Source organism: Protopterus annectens, chromosome 4.part0 (genome assembly GCF_019279795.1).
Source record: "Protopterus annectens isolate FY-2018-M chromosome 4.part0, PAN1.0, whole genome shotgun sequence".
Lineage (NCBI taxonomy): Eukaryota > Metazoa > Chordata > Ceratodontiformes > Protopteridae > Protopterus > Protopterus annectens.
Genome location: NC_056733.1, coordinates 868,913,710 through 868,932,418, shown reverse-complemented (window position 1 = coordinate 868,932,418; position 18,709 = coordinate 868,913,710). Strand labels below are relative to the sequence as shown.

The window sequence follows — 18,709 nt, the reverse complement described above, 5'->3', positions numbered from 1 at the left end:
CAGATGTACAAATGGCCTGTGTAGCCATCTCAGTTCACTGTGTTCAAGGAATACAGCCTTAATTATCTATCCTGGAAAACAAATTTAAAATTACAACAGTATATGCTGTTGACACACATGAACAAAGTATCATAACTATATACAAAGCCAGGATTACAGTGCAGAACAGTACCTGATTTACAAATAGCACTGTAAAAGCAACACAACACTATGTACAGAAAATGGATAGTTTCACGTCTTACATTTAAGTGCAACTGGGTATTCCTACAGGTGATTGCAATGTTATGTAAAGCAAGTACTTGCAGTTCTTACACCTGACTGCACTTTTGTGTACAGTAAATGGCACTCTTGTACCTGAGTGAAATGACACACAGGGTAGACAGATATTCTTTTACATGAGGACATCATCATCAGAGGATAACACCACATTAGGAACACAGCACTGTACTACCTGAAGGCAACATCATGCAGAGCAAGACCATCGATATTCTTACATCAAGAGTGTGTACAGTGCATGCTGTTATTACAAAGGAGTGCAGCACCATGTACGGTGCATGCTGCTCTTTCATCTGAGTGCACACAGTGCATGCTGTTACTACAAAGGAGTGCAGCACCATGTACCGTGCATGCTGCACTTACATCTGAGTGCAGACAGTGTATGCGGTTATTATAAAGGAGTGTAGCACCATGTATGGTGCATGCTGCTCTTACATCTGAGTGCAGACAGTGCATGCTGTTATTGCAAAGGAGTGCAACAGCATGTATGGTGCATGCTGCACTTACATCTGAGTGCAGACAGTGCATACTGTTATTGCAAAAGAGTGCAGCACCATGCACGGTACCTGCTGCTCTTACATCTGAGTGCAGACAGTGCATGCTGTTGCTCCAAAGGAGTGCAGCACCATATATGGCACATGCTGCTCTTACATCCGAGTGCAGATGGTGCATACTGTTATTACAAAGGAGTGCAGCACCATGTATGGTGCATGCTGCTCTTACATCGGAGTGCAGACCATGCATGCTCTTATAACAAAGGAGTGCAGCACCATGTACTGTGCATGCTGCTCTTTCATCTGAGTGCAAACGGTGCACGCTTTTGTTACAAAGGAGTGCAGCACCATGTACGGTGCATGCTGCTCTTACGTCTGAGTGCAGACAGTGCATGCTGTTATTACAAAGAAGTGCAGCACCATGTACGGTGTATGCTGCTTTTAAATCTGAGCGCAGACAGTGCATGCTGTTATCACAAAGGAGTGCAGCACCATGTACGGTGCATGCTGCTCTTACATCTGAGTGCAGACAGTGCATACTGTTATTACAAAGGAGTGAAGCACCATGTATGGTGCATGCTGGGCTTACATCTGAGTGCAGTGGAAGTACGGTACATAGATATGCATGTATAAGTACAATGTAAAGTAGAGTTACACAAGTCCCACTTACTTGAAACAGCAGATGTTCAAATTCCTCGCTGCCTCAGTGGCATTTTGGGTTATCTGTCAAGGTAACCCAGCAATGGGCAGCTTTCAAAAGCTCAGACTCCCCCTCCTCCTCTCATCCTGTGACAGCTTAGTCCTGAGCATATCCTGACAGTAAGCCTTCAGCTGTCACATTGAGCGAGTCTTCAGGCTTTTTCACTTCCACAAAGGAGGAGATAAATGTCCCTGAAGCCAGAATAATCTAGCAACAGTAAATTTGCACTAATCACAATACTACAGATAAAAAAAAATAAATCCAACAATAACTGAATCAAACAGGATGAAACCTACCTCATTATGCACAATCTAGGGGGCAGTGGATGGGTGCTGCCACACAGGACCAAGATGCTGTCTCTAGAATGCTTCTAGAGTTTTACCCCTTTCCAATACAACATTGGAGAGGATAAGACAATAGTCGAGTGAGTCTTGACCTTGCCTGGAATAGATATACCAAGGTGAGAGTAACAGAAAACAATAGCAGTGGACAGCTGCTTAGTGACAGGATGACCTTTCTTAGAGCTCATATACGAGTCAATCAGCTGTTCAGCATTCTTAGATGGCTTGTCAGTCAAGGCAGTACCTGAGCAGCCAGTGAACATCTAAGATACAGAGAATCTTTTCTCCCCCCTTTTTTTTTTTTTTTTGGATCAGGACAGAACTCTGCTGATAGGTGGCTTGATTCAAGGTAAATTCAGAAACAACTTTAGACATAAATGTTGGATTAGTTCATTACACAACCATGTACATATGAAAAATCAGAAAGGGCTGACACACTCGGAGCTTGCAGCTCAGAGACCTGAACAACAGACATCACAGCAATGACTAAAACAGTCTTCCAAGTAATGAACTGTAAATCAGCTTGACAGACAAATTCAAAAGGAGGTAAGGTCAAATTTCCAGAACAAAGTTAAGATCCCGGGGAGGAGGAATTGGCTTTTGAGAAAATATCATATACAACATTCCTTTCATAAGTTGCTTGACCACAAAAGTAGAAGAAAAAGGGGGATCCATGGGCAGACAAGCTGAGATGGCAGCAAGATGCACTTTGATAGAAGCTTATGACAAAGCATCTCGAACAGGCTCACAAAAACATTCAAAACTAGACGGGTCAAAACCCTTTTAGAAACTCTGTTATTGTCTATGCACCACCTAGAAAACTTCTTCCACTTGTAAATGTTAAGATTTTCTACTTGCAGGTTTTCTTGCCTTCTTAAATACCTGCTGCACATACTCATGGAACAAGTGCCAAAAGGTATCAAAATAGAATATACAGGCTGTCAGTTGCAATTGTTCTAAATAGTTATGTACCATTCACTCCTGATGTTGTGTGAGCAGATCCAGTCTATGAGGAAGCTTGTAGTAATTGCTGTTGGTCAATTCCATTAAAAGGAAGAACCAGCTTTGCTTGGGCCAAAATGGGGGTTACCAAAATGATCTTTGGTAATTCATTCTGAATCTTCAGAAGTACATTGGGAATCATTGGAAATAATGGAAAAGCATACAGGTACATTCCCGACCATGGGAATTACAGACCATCTGTCTTCCAAACATGGCTGCAAAGACGTCTTGAACAGAATTTTTTCACTCAGTTTTGAAGGAAGGTGAACATATATACTTGAGTAGTTAGGGTATATTATTATAGGTTCATAGATTAGTACTAGACTAATTGCCCTTGTGGGCCATTTTAAGCCTAGCCAAATGAGAATCAAACTCTGCACCTTGTGTCTATAATGTAAGCACCTTAAGCATTATGCCAGCCTCCCACCCCTTGAGGTGTTCCACACAACTGTATCAAGTCCTGGAAGACCTCTACAAGGAGCTTCCCACTTATAAGGGTTTGTCCAGGATCTGCTTAGTCTGTCTGCCACTGTGTTTTGCTCTGACAGAATATATGAGGTCTGAAGAGTCACAGAAATTTGTAGAGCCTGCTCCCAGGTAATCACTGCCATCTGGCAAACAGGATATGATCATGTACTCTCCCCCTCTTGCTTGTTCAGGTACCACATCATGGTAGTGCTGTCTGTGACCACTAGAAGAGGACCTGGAGTCCATAGGTCATGATTAACTTTTAAGACATGAATCTCTGCCAACATCTCTTTCATGCATATGCACTTTGGTGTGTCTTGAGGACCCTACATGCTTTGCATTTGAACTACTATGAACACGGACACCCACACAAAATCTTAAAATTATTTCTGGGCAGACTGAACTGGGATTTGAAGACAAAGGAAGTCTTAGATTCAGAAACAGTTGCCCCCCCCCCCACCACCACTGTAATACCTCTGAATTGTTCTCATGTGCAGTCTGGTTAATGGTATCATGAGGATAATTGAAGCCACGAGGCCTCAAATTTTGAGTAACTTTCCTGCTGAGCCCAAATCTAGAAGAGATAAATCCAAGAAAATGCCCTAAGTCAGAACTTTGTCTTCCTGCTGGGTATCCTTTTTACTGAGTCTATCCAACACCCCAGGAAAAAAATTGTTGAGAGGGTGTGAGGAAATATTTTTGAAGGTTCAATCTGACACCCAGGTAGTAAAGGAGGGATATAATCTTGTCTAAGGACTCCAAGCACCTGGATACAGAAGCTGCAAATGTCAACAAGTTGTTTAAATAAGGAAAAATGTGGATGCCCAGGATTCTGCAATAGGCAACCACTGGGGCCATACACTTTATAAACACTTGAAATGCAATATGGGGCCATACACTTTATAAACACTCGAAATGCAATAGACAGACCAAAGGTTAATGCAAAAAAACTGATAATGTAAGCCAGACACAGCAAAACTCAAAATTTACTGAAATTGGGAGCAACAGGAAAATGACAAGCACCCATGAAATCTACAGTCACCATGAAACACTGGCCTGGAAGCAATGCTAGAATCAACTGTAAGGTAAACATTTTGAATTTTGGAACTTTTTCAAATGTGTTCAGAAAGGACAAATCTAGGACTGGCCTGCAGGAGTGCTCCTTTTTGGTATCAAAAAGATTCTGGTGTAAAAAGCTTCGACTTTGAGTACTGCAGCCACTGATTCTATGACCCCTGCTTCTGCCATGTGATAAAGCACTGGAGGAAATGGCTCATTCTGCTCTAATGAGTGTGGGGGAATTCCCATGAAAGGGTATCTTCTCTAAATTATTCTCAGAACCCATTTGTCTGAGACTGTTTGGGGCCAGAAGGCAAAGCTGATAGATAGTAGTCAGGGGGAAGGAGGAAGAGATGGGGAAAGAAAGGTGCTCTGCGGCTCAGCATAGTCATTCCTTTGCAAGGAGTTGATCCTCTTCCAGAAAGGAACTCCTCTTGTTTGGTTTCAATGAATTATCCTCCTGCCATTTCCATTTGGATCCCTGACTTTGGTATGGTTGGGATTTTTGTTTATTTGGCCCCTTGAAGGAATACACCTCGTTTGGGGAGAACTTGGGAGCATGAAACATCATAGATACCCCATGCTTTAATGTGCCTCCATCATCCAAATGTTTGAAAATCTGTGTAACAGAGGATCTTAAACCAATTTAGAACTTAAAGGTGCATTCAAAATGTTGGCTTTTAATTAATCTGAAGTTCTGATTATGTAACTAAGCATACCATCTCAATATAACAGAAGCAGCAGCATTTCTCGAGATGGTATCTGCACATTCAAGTACACTTCTCAAAGGATGTTGTGAAATCTGAATCAAATTAGAAACAATTTCATTACTATAAGACTTTTGCTCTGCAGGTAAGGATGCAGCCAAATCACCCTGTACACACACTAAAATAAATTTCCACATAAAGCCTTGATAGTTAAACATTCTAAAGGCTAGATTACTAGAAAGAGACACCCTATTGCCCTGAAGATCTAATCACTTTCATTTTTATCAGGGGGCATCGGATGAGATGAATCCACAGACTTTTTATTTAAGCAAGTAGCTGGAGAGACAGCAGCAGGTCAGGAGTCAAATGAGAAAAGAGACATGTGATATCCAAGGAGACCCAATACTTTTCTCTGAGCCCTTTTTGGTGAGTGCTGGAACAGAAACCAGTGTCCTTAAGTAGTTTTATAACCTTCTTTTAAGTCGGGTAAGGGGGTGGGGGGGATAGTCGCAGAATTAGGCATCTTGTCTTCTATAAGGTCATATACCCTTGCACATTTCTGAGATAATTCCCGACTGCTCCCAAGCAAAAATAATACTAAATCTATCAACCACCTAAGGAAAAATGAAAGTACAGTTGTGTACCTACCATAAATGTAGATGTTCGAGTGCATTCACTGTTGCAGTCATCACTCTTGGGTTATCCTGCTGGCAGGCTACCCGCAGTCGGCCAGAACTCCAAAGTCTAGGTCCGGCGTCGGTTGCTGTCGCCTCTTCCCCGACGTCAGTGAGCCAGGGGTATAAAAGATGCAGCCGGCACCATTTTCTTCAGTTTGTCTTGCCCCAGATGTCAGGTGCCCCCAAATTGGTAGGCTGAAAAATATGCCAATAAGTATGCATGCACAAAAATAACATTTCCTTCATCTACAAGCAAATACACCACATAGGTTATATAGGATAGAGAAGTACAGATAAGTTCCAGCAAAGAAAAGGGGGATGGTGGGTGGGTAACCTGGACTGCAACAGTGAATACACTCGAACATCTACATTTATGGTAGGTACACAACTGTACTATGTTCATCGTGTTTCACTGTTGCAGTCATTACACTTGGTAGTGTAGAATCTCAAAGCTGAGGAAGGGTGGCTGGGCTAAATAGGATTAAGGGAGGCTATGAGGCCCTACAGAACTGCAGCGGCAAAGCCTGCTCTGGATTTAGAGTAAAGAGCTAAGTGGTAGTGCTTTGTAAAAGTGTGCACTGAACTCCAAGTTGCAGCCTCTAAGATGTCTTTGGTTGGTTCTCTTCTGAGGAAAGCTGCTGCTCTGGTAGAATGAGGCCTAATGCCCTTAGGCACTGATTTGCCATGTTGAGAATAGCAGAAACAGATGCAATGGCCTATCCATTTAGAAATAGTCTGTTTTGAGATCGCCTTTCCTTGTGATCCTGCAGCATATGACACTAAAAGTTGCTCAGTCCTTCTGAAAGCTTTAGCTCTGGCCAGTTAGAAGCATAACTGCCTGTGTATGTCCAAAGAATGCAGAATTTCCTCACCCTTGTTCTGTGGGTTTGGATAAAAGGAAGGCAAGTGAATGGTTTGGTTGAGAGCCACACTGAACACCACCTTAGAGATAAATGTTTGGTTTGTCCTCAGAGAAACCCTGTCTGGATGAAAAATGATAAAAGGTTCCACAGTCATGAGTGCTTGTAACTCCGAGACACGTCTTACAGAGGTTATTGCTAGGAGCAGAGCTATTTTCCAGGATAAGAATTTTATATCCGCTGTTGAGGCTGGCTCAAAAGGAGGCAGTGTGAGTTTTTCCAAGACATAATTCAGGTCCCATGCCGGAATTGGTGCTCTCCTTGGAGGCCTGATGTTTTTGGCCCCTCTGAGGTACTGCCTTATTAAAGGATGAGAAAAGATAGGTGGTTCAGTATTGTAATGGGCTGAAATGGCAGAGGCATGAATCTTAATTGATGAAAAAGAAAGACCTTTGTTCAGCATCTCAGTTAGGTATTGTAAAATCTGAGGGGATATTTGGTACATACGTGTCAATGCCTTGCTCCTGGTTCCAAGCGCAGAATCTCTTCCATTTTTCTGCATAAGATTTTCTGGTACTGGGCCTCCTGACCTCCAAGATAACATCCATAACAGTTTTTGAAAGAGGAGTGTTCTGAATGGCTACATTATCTGCCATGCTGCCAGATTTAAGGTCCTGAGTTGGCTGTGCAGGATCAGATTGTTTTGTTGGGTCAGCAAGTGAGAAGTTTGAGGTAATATCCATGCTGGACCTTGAGACAAGCTCTTTAGGATTGGGTACCAGTGCTGCGTGGCCAGTCTGGTGCGATCAGTATAATTTTTGGCTTCTCTTGTCTGACCTTTAGGAGTACCCTGGGAAGGAGAGGGAGTGGAGGAAAGGCATATACTGTTAGGTTTTTCCAGCTGAAGGATAGGGCATCCACTCTCCATGCTTGTTTGTGATAAATCCTTGTGCAAAATCTCTGCAATTGGCAGTTGTGAGGGGAGGTAAATAGATCTATGTCTGGGCATCCCCATATCCTTGTTATCATGCTGAAGACTTGTGGATCCAGTTTCCACTTGTGGGGATCCATGAGGTTTCTGCTTAGTTCATCTGCCAGAGTATTTGTTTTTCCTGGCAGGAATTGTGCTTGCAAGTGAACTTGATAAGTCAATGCTGTGTCCCACAAGGTCACTACTTGTCTACAGAGGGGGTAGGAATGTATACCTCCCTGCTTGTTTATGTACCACATGACCGTAGTATTGTCTGTCTTTACAAGTAGCTGTCCTGGATGAAGTAGATCCTTGAAAGCTGTCAGGGCATTCTGAACAGCTAGCATCTCTTTTTGATTGATGTGAAGATGCATCTGACTTGCAGGCCATGCGCCCTGAATACATTTTCCTGCCACATGGGCCCCCCAGGCATAGTCTGATGCATCCATTGTCAGTGTCTGTCTGGCTGTGGGTAAACTGAATGGCAGACCCTTGCTGTGGTGACAGGCCTCTGCCCACCATCGAAACTCCTGTTGCAGGCAGGGAATGAGTGCAATTACTGTCTCCAGGCTGGGGCAATGCTGAGTCCAAACACTTTTTAGATACCATTGTAGTTTCCTCATATGCAGTCTGGCATATGGAATTAGTAGAATGCAGGATGCCATGAAACCCAAGGCCTGCAGGATTTTCCTTGCAGATAACTGGGTCTTTGTTGAGAATTTTTTGAAGTAAGGAGTCAGTTGTTTTTGTTTGTCTGGCGTGAGATAAGCCATCTGGGCAGTTGTATTTAAGCTTGCACCCAGGAATATTATCGCTTGAGAGGGCACTAGTTTTGACTTCTTTTCGTTTACTGTGTACCCTAGGCCAATTAGTAATCTTTTTGCAAACGCCAGATGCTTTAGAAGAATGTCTTTGTTCTCTGCTTGAATATGGCAGTCATCCAAGTAGGGATATATTTGAATTCCTCTTTGTCTGCAAAATGCAATTACTGGTGCCAGGCATTTTGTGAACACCCTGGGCGCAGTAGACAAGCCAAATGGCAGTGCAGAGAATTGGTAGTGCATTGAGCCAGCTATGAATCTGAGGTATCTTCTGCAAGATTGTCTGATTGGGACATGCAGGTATGCCTCAAACTTATAGTAAATGCTGAAAAATCTACGTTCTGCAATATCTTCCCGTCAAAAGATGAAAATAACGCAGAGTAACAACAATAAAGACAGGCATGATTAAGTTCCAGTTCTGACTGCACAAGACAGCCCCTAGTGTCTAAGCACACACACACACACACACACACACACACACACACACACACACACACACACACACACACACACACACACACACACACACACACACACACACACACAGCATTTCTAACATATTGAATGTTTCCTCAGAAACAGTACTGCTGCAAGCAGAAATTGCCACACAAATTACTGCATACACTGACAGAAATAAAATATTAAAACAAATACTTTTTTACATAAACATAAAAACAGAAAGAGAATAATAAATCTAAAAATAAAATGAGAAGAATGGGGCTTATCTGAGCAGTAAGATGGAAAAATCAGCACTGGATGCTGTGAAGAGTCTGAGGACTTTCTTCTCTGGATGGCAGAAAAAGGCTTCCCTCTCAGGATATGCTCAGCCACCCAGCTATCACAGGAGGAGTTAGGTAGGGGGAGTCTGAGCTTTTGAAAGCTGGCCAGTACTAGTTGACCTTGGTAGATAACCCAAAATGCCACTGAGGCAGTGGTAATGATGAACACTGTGTACTTACATTTGAGTACAATGCCAGGTACGGTACATACCTGTGTATGCTTACATAAGTATAATATAACATACAGTGCATCCTATGCTTATATCTGAATGCAGTAAGAGGTATGATATGTGCATATGCATATACAAGTGTAACATCATGCACTTATGTCTGAGTGAAGTCCCACGTACAACACAAGGTATTCTTACAGCTTCATGCTACACACAATGTACATTACAGATATCCTAATATCTAAATGACACAGTGTACATTACATGGATATTCTTATACCCAAGTTCAATGCCATGAGCTTGTATACAAATACAATGCATGTAAAGGAAAATCTGAGTAAATCACAATGTACATTGCATGAATATTCTGTAACAAGTAGAATACAAGGATACTGTTCTATCTGATAAAAGTTTATGCATAATACACATATATTCTGATATCTGTATGCAACATCATGTACGATGCACGTGATTTTTTATATCAGGTAAGGCACATGGCTATTCTTATAACTAAAGTTTTTCATGATTTAAATTATGCACCTCAACTGTCACAAGGGTCCTGGAGAAAACAAACCTTGAACTAAGAACTGCAACACTTGGCATACCACTTCACCTTCCATATTTTCTGCCAGAATTCTGGCCTTCCAAATTGTTAATTTAACTATAGTTTCACATTCAGGGTGTTTAACAACACTTCATTAGGATGAGGGAAAACAGAAAATTTTGAACTGAAACCAGTTCTCTTTCCTGCTAAAGGAAAATGAAACAAAACTAAAAACAGTGTCAGAATGTTCAGCAGAAAAAAAGCCTAATGAGTCCAGGCTGCCAGAAAGTAGTAGACAGTTTGATGCCAGCATCTAATAATGTGGAGATAAAGGCAACACTGTATGCTGAATAGGACTAACACCTTTTCAGTAATCCAAAGAGGGGCACTGTGTGCGTGTCCAAGCATGTAACTGTGTGGATAAGGACAATACTACACTCAATTAATTCTGGAGGAAATAAATTATTAAAGCTGGCTGTCTGAGGGCCACTAGGCCCTCAAATTTCATACGGCTTTAAATGCTCTGGGGTGCATTTGAGTACTCTTTTCCAGTGTTTTGATCCAGGTATGTTATGTAAACTAACGTCTTGTAAAACTCATGTCTTAGAGTACACCTACAAACACTGAATCATGTCTCTGCTTATCCCTCTCACTTCCAAGTAGTTAGGATCCCAAATGCCACCCCAATGCATCTTTTACCAATTCTGCATGTTTGCACATGCAAAATGTTTTAGTCAGGACTTGCAGTAAAGAAAAGTGCCTACTTGTTTGAAACTCATCTTTGGTTTCTTCCAAACCGTCCAACCAGTTACATATTATATATACATACATATATAGTGTTTATTATGTCTGTTGCTGCACATGTTTGTTATAGTATTAAAACTTCCTTGTACAAGTTCATGTATCTAAATAAGACTTGCAATGCTTATTCTTAAATAAGATTAGTAGTCTGGTATCTGCACTTGCTTTAAGTATCAACCAGACCAACTCTGCTTTATATAGCTCTTCATTTGTGCATTTTACAACAAAACTAATTATTTTAGTCAGAATTTTTAACAGAGTTCAGTCTATTTTGCTTGTTTTGCATTAAACGTTTTCACAGCATTTGATTTTATAACCATAACATCTTGCTGTTTTTTATTAGTCCATTTCTTTTTGGTTTCCATTCATAAATTTTACTTTTTTCTGAAACTTTTTCTAGATGGCTTCTTTGTGCTTAATATATCATATTTGCATTAATGGAAGCTATAACACTTTTCCCATTCCTGTTTTTTCTAGCATTTCACAGCTTCAGCCTCTCCTAATTTCCTACCTTTCTTTATCTTCACTCTTCTGGATTCATTTATTCCAATTATTTTACATTTTCTTCATTCGTTTGCCTGTCTTTTCCACATTTGCCTTGGACCACTACATTAGGTATTAGTTCTCCTACATATTTGTGCTTCCAAATCTTTTTTCTTTCCCCAGTGGACAGCCTTTCTACCCCTCCCCTCCATTTGACCAAATACACCACCAACTTTGACATTTGAATTTCATTTTTCATTTGTAAAGAATCCTATAATCTGTAAGAATCAACCTTACTTCAATTAGTTTTACTCTCAACAGATCTCACATAATTTAACCCTTACTCATACCGTTCTTCCTTTGTACAGAAACATTTTTTCTTTTAAACATATATGACAAAACTGCCATTTAGTCAGAATTTTTTTGAGTATCTGCCTTCACACAAGGAAGGTGTCATGCTGATTTCCATTTGTAAAGAGGTTCCCAAGAGTACAGATGTGTAAGTTGAACTTACCATAACAACAGAAGTTTGAATGACTGCTAATGCAGCAGCCTTAGCTATACGAATTATATCCTGCCACAGCTTCCAGAGCTTCAGGTCACCCTCCACGCACCCAGACTGTTAGGCAGATCGAGCTGAACTGACTAAAAGACAAGTTTAGGTGTGAAGCCCTTCAGAGCTTTCTTGCCAACAGACAGAGGGAGGCTGAACCCTGAAAGGACAAAACTAGGAACAAAAAAATATCCACACCTTGGTATACTTTTAAAAGCACACCAAAAAAAAAACAAGTGGGATGGGTGGAGGGAGTGGCTACTGTAGCAGTGATCATTCTGACATATATTGCTATGGGACGTTTACTTACAACTGTACTATGTTCGCCATATTGATCAATGCTGCAAGAGCCTTAGCTATACTGGTAGATTACTCTAGTTAACTACATTTGTGAGGTGGTCTTAGCAAAGTATGATCTGGAGCTACAGAAAGAATTAAGCTTATAGTGCTTTGTAAAAGTATGCACATAGGACCAAGCTAACAGCTTCTAGAATACAACCCTTTCTATAGAGCCATAGATAAAGCCAAAGCCCTGTAGAGTGGGCCTTGACCCTTCCTGGAAAAGTTTTATGGTGAGTATAACAAAGTAATAGCCTTAAACGACCATTTGGAAATAGGCTGTTTTGACACAAGCTGTCCCTTCTTACTTCAAAGAAATGAATAATTTATCCGAAGCTCGGAAAGATTTGGTTCTGTCAAGACAGTACCTGTGCTGTCTGTGGACATCTACGGCATGGAGTATCCTTTCTCCCTCATTTTAAGTTCAGGAAAGAAAATAGTGAGATGGAAAGTTTGGCTTGCAGAGGTCTGAGCAATCAGTTAAACTGTCTTCCATGTTAAGAACCTCAACTCAGCCAGGTTAGCTGGTTTAAATAGACCATATGTTACTTCTTTAATAGAAAATTAAGATCCAACGAGGGGCCAAGGGTTTTCTTGGAGGCTTTTTATGCAAAATCCCTTTCAAAAACATTTTGACAAGACACTGCACTGAAAGAGGAGGATCATTAGGCAGACATGCTGAAATAGCCAATACATCAACCTTGACAGAGGCATAAGAAAGGCCATGGGAAGAGAACAAGTAGCCCTGAATTGGTGCAGGTTATGTTGTTCTCACCAAGTAGTAAATCTTTTCCATTTACTAATATACAACTTTTAGTAGCAGATTTTCTTGTCTCCATTACTATCTGCTGCACATCCTCAGCAAACATGCACCTAAAAGGAATTAAGATCCTAACTGCATTTGAAGTTGACTGATTTTGAGGTGTATGAAACACCCATGTTCTTATGGAGTAGATCCTGTGTGTGAGAAAGCTTGCAGTAATTACCCCTAGTCATCTGTAAAACAAGGGAGAACTATGGTTGCTTGGGCCAGAAGGGAGTCACCACAATGATCTTGAACAACAGGAACATTCCTGTCCAAGGAAAAGAAAGGGCATTAGTCTTCCAGGTCTCACTGCATGAAGTTCTGGAACAAAATCTTGCCATTGATTGTTCAGAGATGAGGCAAAGGGGTCTAACCCAAGTAACTCCCCACAGATGGATCAAATCTTGGAAGACTCCCTGACTTTGTTTCCATTTGTGAGGATCTGCCCTAGTCCTGCTCAGCTTGTCTTTCACACAATTTTTCTCTAACAGAATATAGGATGCCTGAAGGGTGAGACTCTGCTGTGAAGTTATATACAAAATAACATGGTTAGTCGGGAAAGAGGGGACTGTCCTTGTTTGCTGATGCACTACACAACTGTTGTAATGTCTATAACTATTTGAAGAGGTCCCGGGGACCAAAGATGGTTGAGAGTTCAGTGCCTTGATCGGGGAAGCATCTCCTTGACATTTATGTGCTTGCATTTGTCCTTGGTGTCCCACACCCACTACAATTGTATCCCTTCTGAAATGGCTCCCCAAAAGTCTGAGGCATCTGTGGTGACTGACTGCTCTGCAGCTGGGAGGAAGAAAGGGAGACCTGCATTTAAAGATATCTGTTGTCTCTGCCACATGACTTCTCTTCTGACAAATTTCAGCACTGGGATTTGAAAAGATAAATGGTGTTGGTGCTGGTACCAAAGAGACTCCAGATACCAGTGCATCTTTCTCAGGTGGAGTCTTTCCAGGGGTGTCACGAGAATCAAAGATGCCATGAGACCCAAAATTCTGAGATATTCCCTCACAGTGACTGAAATCTGAGTGGAAAATGTTAGAAATAGATTTGTCCCTGTAAAAGAAAAAAAGTCACTGAACTGAGGTGTCTTGTTGACATCCCAGGAACACAATCCTGTGTGAAAGCGTCAATAACGACTTTTGAATGTTCTCCTGGAATCCCAGATTGTGTAAGAGATCTCTCATGCAAGAGAGAGATTCCTGACACTTTGAAACAGACTCTACAAAGGTAAGCAAGTTGTCTAAATATGGAAAAATGTGGATACCCTGTAGCCTGTAATGAGCTATAATCAGAACTAAACACTTTGTGAACACTCCTAGTGCAGTGGATAGTTCAAAGGGTAAGGCACAGAACCGCTAATGTGATCCAGACAAACAAAACCTTAAGAAACTTCTGAAGTCTGGATGAAAATGGATGTAAGATAAGCATTTTTTAAAGTCTAGTGTTACCAGGAAACTTAAAAGAAGTAGTAGTAGTAGTAAAAGGTTTTTGAAGTAAAATCATTTTGAATCAATGCACTTTCACAAACAGGATTAGGGAAGAAAGATCCAAAACTGGACTTCAAGCATTTTCTTTCTTTGGTGCAAGCAACATGCTTGAATAAAAACCCTTCCCCACTTGGGAAGGAGAAACTGGTTCTATCACTCCTTGGAACAGCATGTGACGAAGAACCAGCGGAAACAAGAGTCTGATCTGGAGGATAAAGAATGACCACACTGAAAGGATGAATGTCTTCCCACTGCCATTTGCAACCTCTATGAATGATTTTCGGCACCCACTTGTCTGAAACTATCTGTTGAAAAAAGAAAAATGGAGATTCACACTTTCTGGAAGAAAAAAAGGGCCAGGGAGGGAGAGGGTCAAAAAGACTCAAACAGGTATTTAGACTTGAAATTGATAATTCCAAAGAGCAGCAAGAAGAGGCACACACAGGATAATAGTAAAGCGCTTTTCGTTTATGATACAGACATAAACTTCTTCAGACAATTTTAAAATACATTTGAAACCATTTAAATACACATATCCACCCAATCAACAAGGTACAACCAATTTAAAGAAACAGTATCAAGTCAGAATAGAAACAGGTAAACATACATTGGAACATAACAGATATGTATATGTTAAAATGAATATATTAGAATAACACCTCCTTTTACACTAAATAAATCATGATACCAAAAGTATAAATTTTAAAATGCTCCCATCTAAATTAAATAACTCCAAGACAAAAAAACTAAAAATGCTTAAATAATATACTAAAAATCTGTGATCAAATAGCAAGTAAGTGTTAATACAAACAGAGTTCAACGTTTTAAACTTTTCAACTTTAAAATGCTACTGATCACACATCCTTCATTTAAGCCTGGTAGACTATACGCATTAAGTCTAATTTGCCAACCCAGTTCCAGCTCTTCAAGTTTCAAAGCAACCGGGCCACCCCTAATGTCCCTTTGAACCTGGTCTATAACTAAAAATTTAAATCTATGGTTAGGGCATTGAGCTACATGCTTAGTTATGAAAGACAAAGTTATGAAAGTTATGAAATCATTGATGAAGTGTCGTTGAAACGTCAGTCCTCATTTTACACTCCTCTTTTAACAAATGAGGTGATGAGACTAAACATTTCTGGACAATCGTCTGATTCAACACTTAATTCAACTTCTACTGTTTTACAAGAACAACTTGGTTGTGTAGTACCTTTGTCTTTCATAACTACGTACAGTTTAGATAGTGCCAGGTGTTTTAAGATTCTGTTGAAAAACTGGGTCCTTTTCAGAAGTGACCATCATGTTCTAAGTAGTGTAGGTTGTGCACCGATAGTTACATATAAGAGGGGGAGAAACCTTAAAGATTACTGTGAATCTAAGAACTTAACAGTTAAAACTCCTGGTATGTACAAATGCCAATCTTGTAACTATTGTTCATTTATGCTAGAGTCTAACAGGTTTACTGTGAATGAGTTACACTTTACATTAAAATGGAGAAACAATTGTAACTCTAGTTTTGTAGTTTACCTCGCATTATGTCAGTTTTGTCCTGCATTTTATGTAGGCAAAACTGAGAGGAAACTTTCGTAGCCGCGTATATGAGCACTTATACGCAATCAGGAAGGGCAACATGGTTAACGCATTAGCTAAGCATGTAGCTCAATGCCCTAACCATAGATTTAAATTTTTAGTTATAGACCAGGTTCAAAGGGACATTAGGGGTGGCCCGGTTGCTTTGAAACTTGAAGAGCTGGAACTGGGTTGGCAAATTAGACTTAATGCGTATAGTCTACCAGGCTTAAATGAAGGATGTGTGATCAGTAGCATTTTAAAGTTGAAAAGTTTAAAACGTTGAACTCTGTTTGTATTAACACTTACTTGCTATTTGATCACAGATTTTTAGTATATTATTTAAGCATTTTTAGTTTTTTTGTCTTGGAGTTATTTAATTTAGATGGGAGCATTTTAAAATTTATACTTTTGGTATCATGATTTATTTAGTGTAAAAGGAGGTGTTATTCTAATATATTCATTTTAACATATACATATCTGTTATGTTCCAATGTATGTTTACCTGTTTCTATTCTGACTTGATACTGTTTCTTTAAATTGGTTGTACCTTGTTGATTGTTGATTGGGTGGATATGTGTATTTAAATGGTTTCAAATGTATTTTAAAATTGTCTGAAGAAGTTTATGTCTGTATCATAAATGAAAAGCGCTTTACTATTATCCTGTGTGTGCCTCTTCTTGCTGCTCTTTGGAATTATCAGTTTGTGGTTTACTGTTTTTTAGTTTGTTTTCGTGAGGTATTTAGACTTGGACTGTCCTTGGTTTTGGGAGGTTTAAGACTTCTTTTTGAACCCCCTTGCCACTTCATCTTAAATATCTGTTTACGTGTATTTTGTTGAGACAGTTTATTATGCTTTTTTGCCAAAATGGAATGAGGAGATGGAAAGTATTACTTGGAAAAATCTTAGTGATTCCCTGGATCGGCTTGCCCCTTTCATTGCACTTTTTGATCAGCCTCTGCAGCAGAGGGGTTAAAGAATAAATGTCTATCCAAATGTGAACTTAAAAATCTCACGTTTAACATCATCTGGGAGGTTCCGAGAATGCAGCCATGCAAATTTCCTCAAAACAGTACCAGTGGCCATAGTCTTACAAGTAGTACAAAGTCATACACACGCTGCAAAGAATGAGTGGTGACCTGTGCAATAGGAAAATCCAAGTTACTTAAAGCAGATTGTTCCTCACAAGAACAATCTGCATAGAGAAGAAAAACTACTCATAGTTCAAAATTAGTCAAAACAAACTTTAACATAAAAGCCTGACTATTCAAAATTCTGAAAATCAAAGTTGCAGAATTATACATCCCCCAAACATATCAATAATGTTCCCATCGTTATCAGAAAGAGTAGGACTGGAATTAACTAACTGCTTAGTAGCAGTGGGATCAGCTGGTTTGGCAGAAGTGTATAAAAATGTAAAAGACTGACGAACTTTATGCATTCTATCTGCCATTTTAGGGACAGCTGGCTGAATACCAGGAAACTGCAGGTAGTAATACACACCAGCCTCTAAAGCAGGCAGAACATAGTCAGAATTAGAAATCTGAAAAATAAAAAAAATGTAGCCATCCCTGCACCTTCTTGTTCAGATTCAGAATCTTGAATCTCTTCAGAAAAAGAGGGATCTCTGTTTCTTTTACCAAAAACTACTTTACAAGAAGGATCGATATAGCCTGAATAAATACCCTGAGCCACAGCCAGTTAAGTACTCATATCCACAAAGAAATTTGAGGAGGAATAGATACATTCCTGATTTTCTGTTTCTTTTTGTTATTACACCTGCTTTAGTTAGTTTCTGGATAGAGTTGAACATATTAAATTGTTGGGAGTTTATAAGTCGGTGTTATTAGGGAAGGGATTTGGTGGAGAGGGTTTTCCAGGATAGAGCAGTTTGTTAACATTATTCCAGAAATGTGTGGGGTTTTTATGGGGGTTTGTTTGAGGGTTTAGCTAGATCTTTTTTGTCAAGGTTGTTTTTTTGTTAATTGCTCAGTTCTTTGTACCATTGCAAATTACATGGATACTTGTGTTTGTTCCAGGTTTTCCAAACTTTGTCCCTCTTATGCATAAGGATACAAGAGTCATAAGTAAGCCAGGGAGTGAAGTTGGATGTAATATAAATTGTTCTGACAGGTGCTAGGGAATTAACAGTATTTAGAAAAATGGTATTAAATTTAAGTGGAGCCTCTTCAAGGGGAAGATTATGAAGAAAAGACTAGTTAATGGTAGAGAGAATTTGGTTAAAGGAAGCATGGTTAAAGTTGAATAATTTACGACAGTCTTTGTAGAATTGTAATCTGGTCCAATAGGGGGAGTGTTGCTGAATATAAGTAGGGAGGTGATCATTGAGGGGAGCTGAGGAGTTTTATTAGATTTTTTTTTCTCTCTTTGAACAGTAGTTTACTGTGTCAGGACTCATAGTATCAAGCCTTCACTTCTGAGAGGAAGTCAGTCACAGAGGTCCTTCTTAGCAGGAAGGGCCCTGCTTTCATTTCTACAGATTCCCCCTCCAAAACTGAGAGAGGTCAAATAGAACTACTTTCTTCTCCCGAGAAGGGTGTCATCCTGCACAATTTGCATGAGCCACGGCATCCTGTGCAGATGGCTAGAACCTGCTACAGAGCATGAGTACTGTGAAAATGATAGCAGACCATGAGGAATACTACTTTAGGACATCTGGTAAATATCTTAATCAGCTACACTGGACTATACAAGTAACAAAGGCTGAATGATTTTCCAGCAGATGGGCTAAAATCTGTTGTAGTGACTGATCCAATATGGAGTAGTA

The 18,709-nt window shown here is 40.0% G+C and overlaps 1 protein-coding gene across 1 annotated transcript in view; it reads right to left on the bottom strand.

The window, feature by feature from the left end:
* Window positions 1-18,709, bottom strand: part of SPECC1L (sperm antigen with calponin homology and coiled-coil domains 1 like) — a 2,326,126-nt gene that overhangs the window by 68,553 nt on the left and 2,238,864 nt on the right. The window lies entirely within an intron of this gene.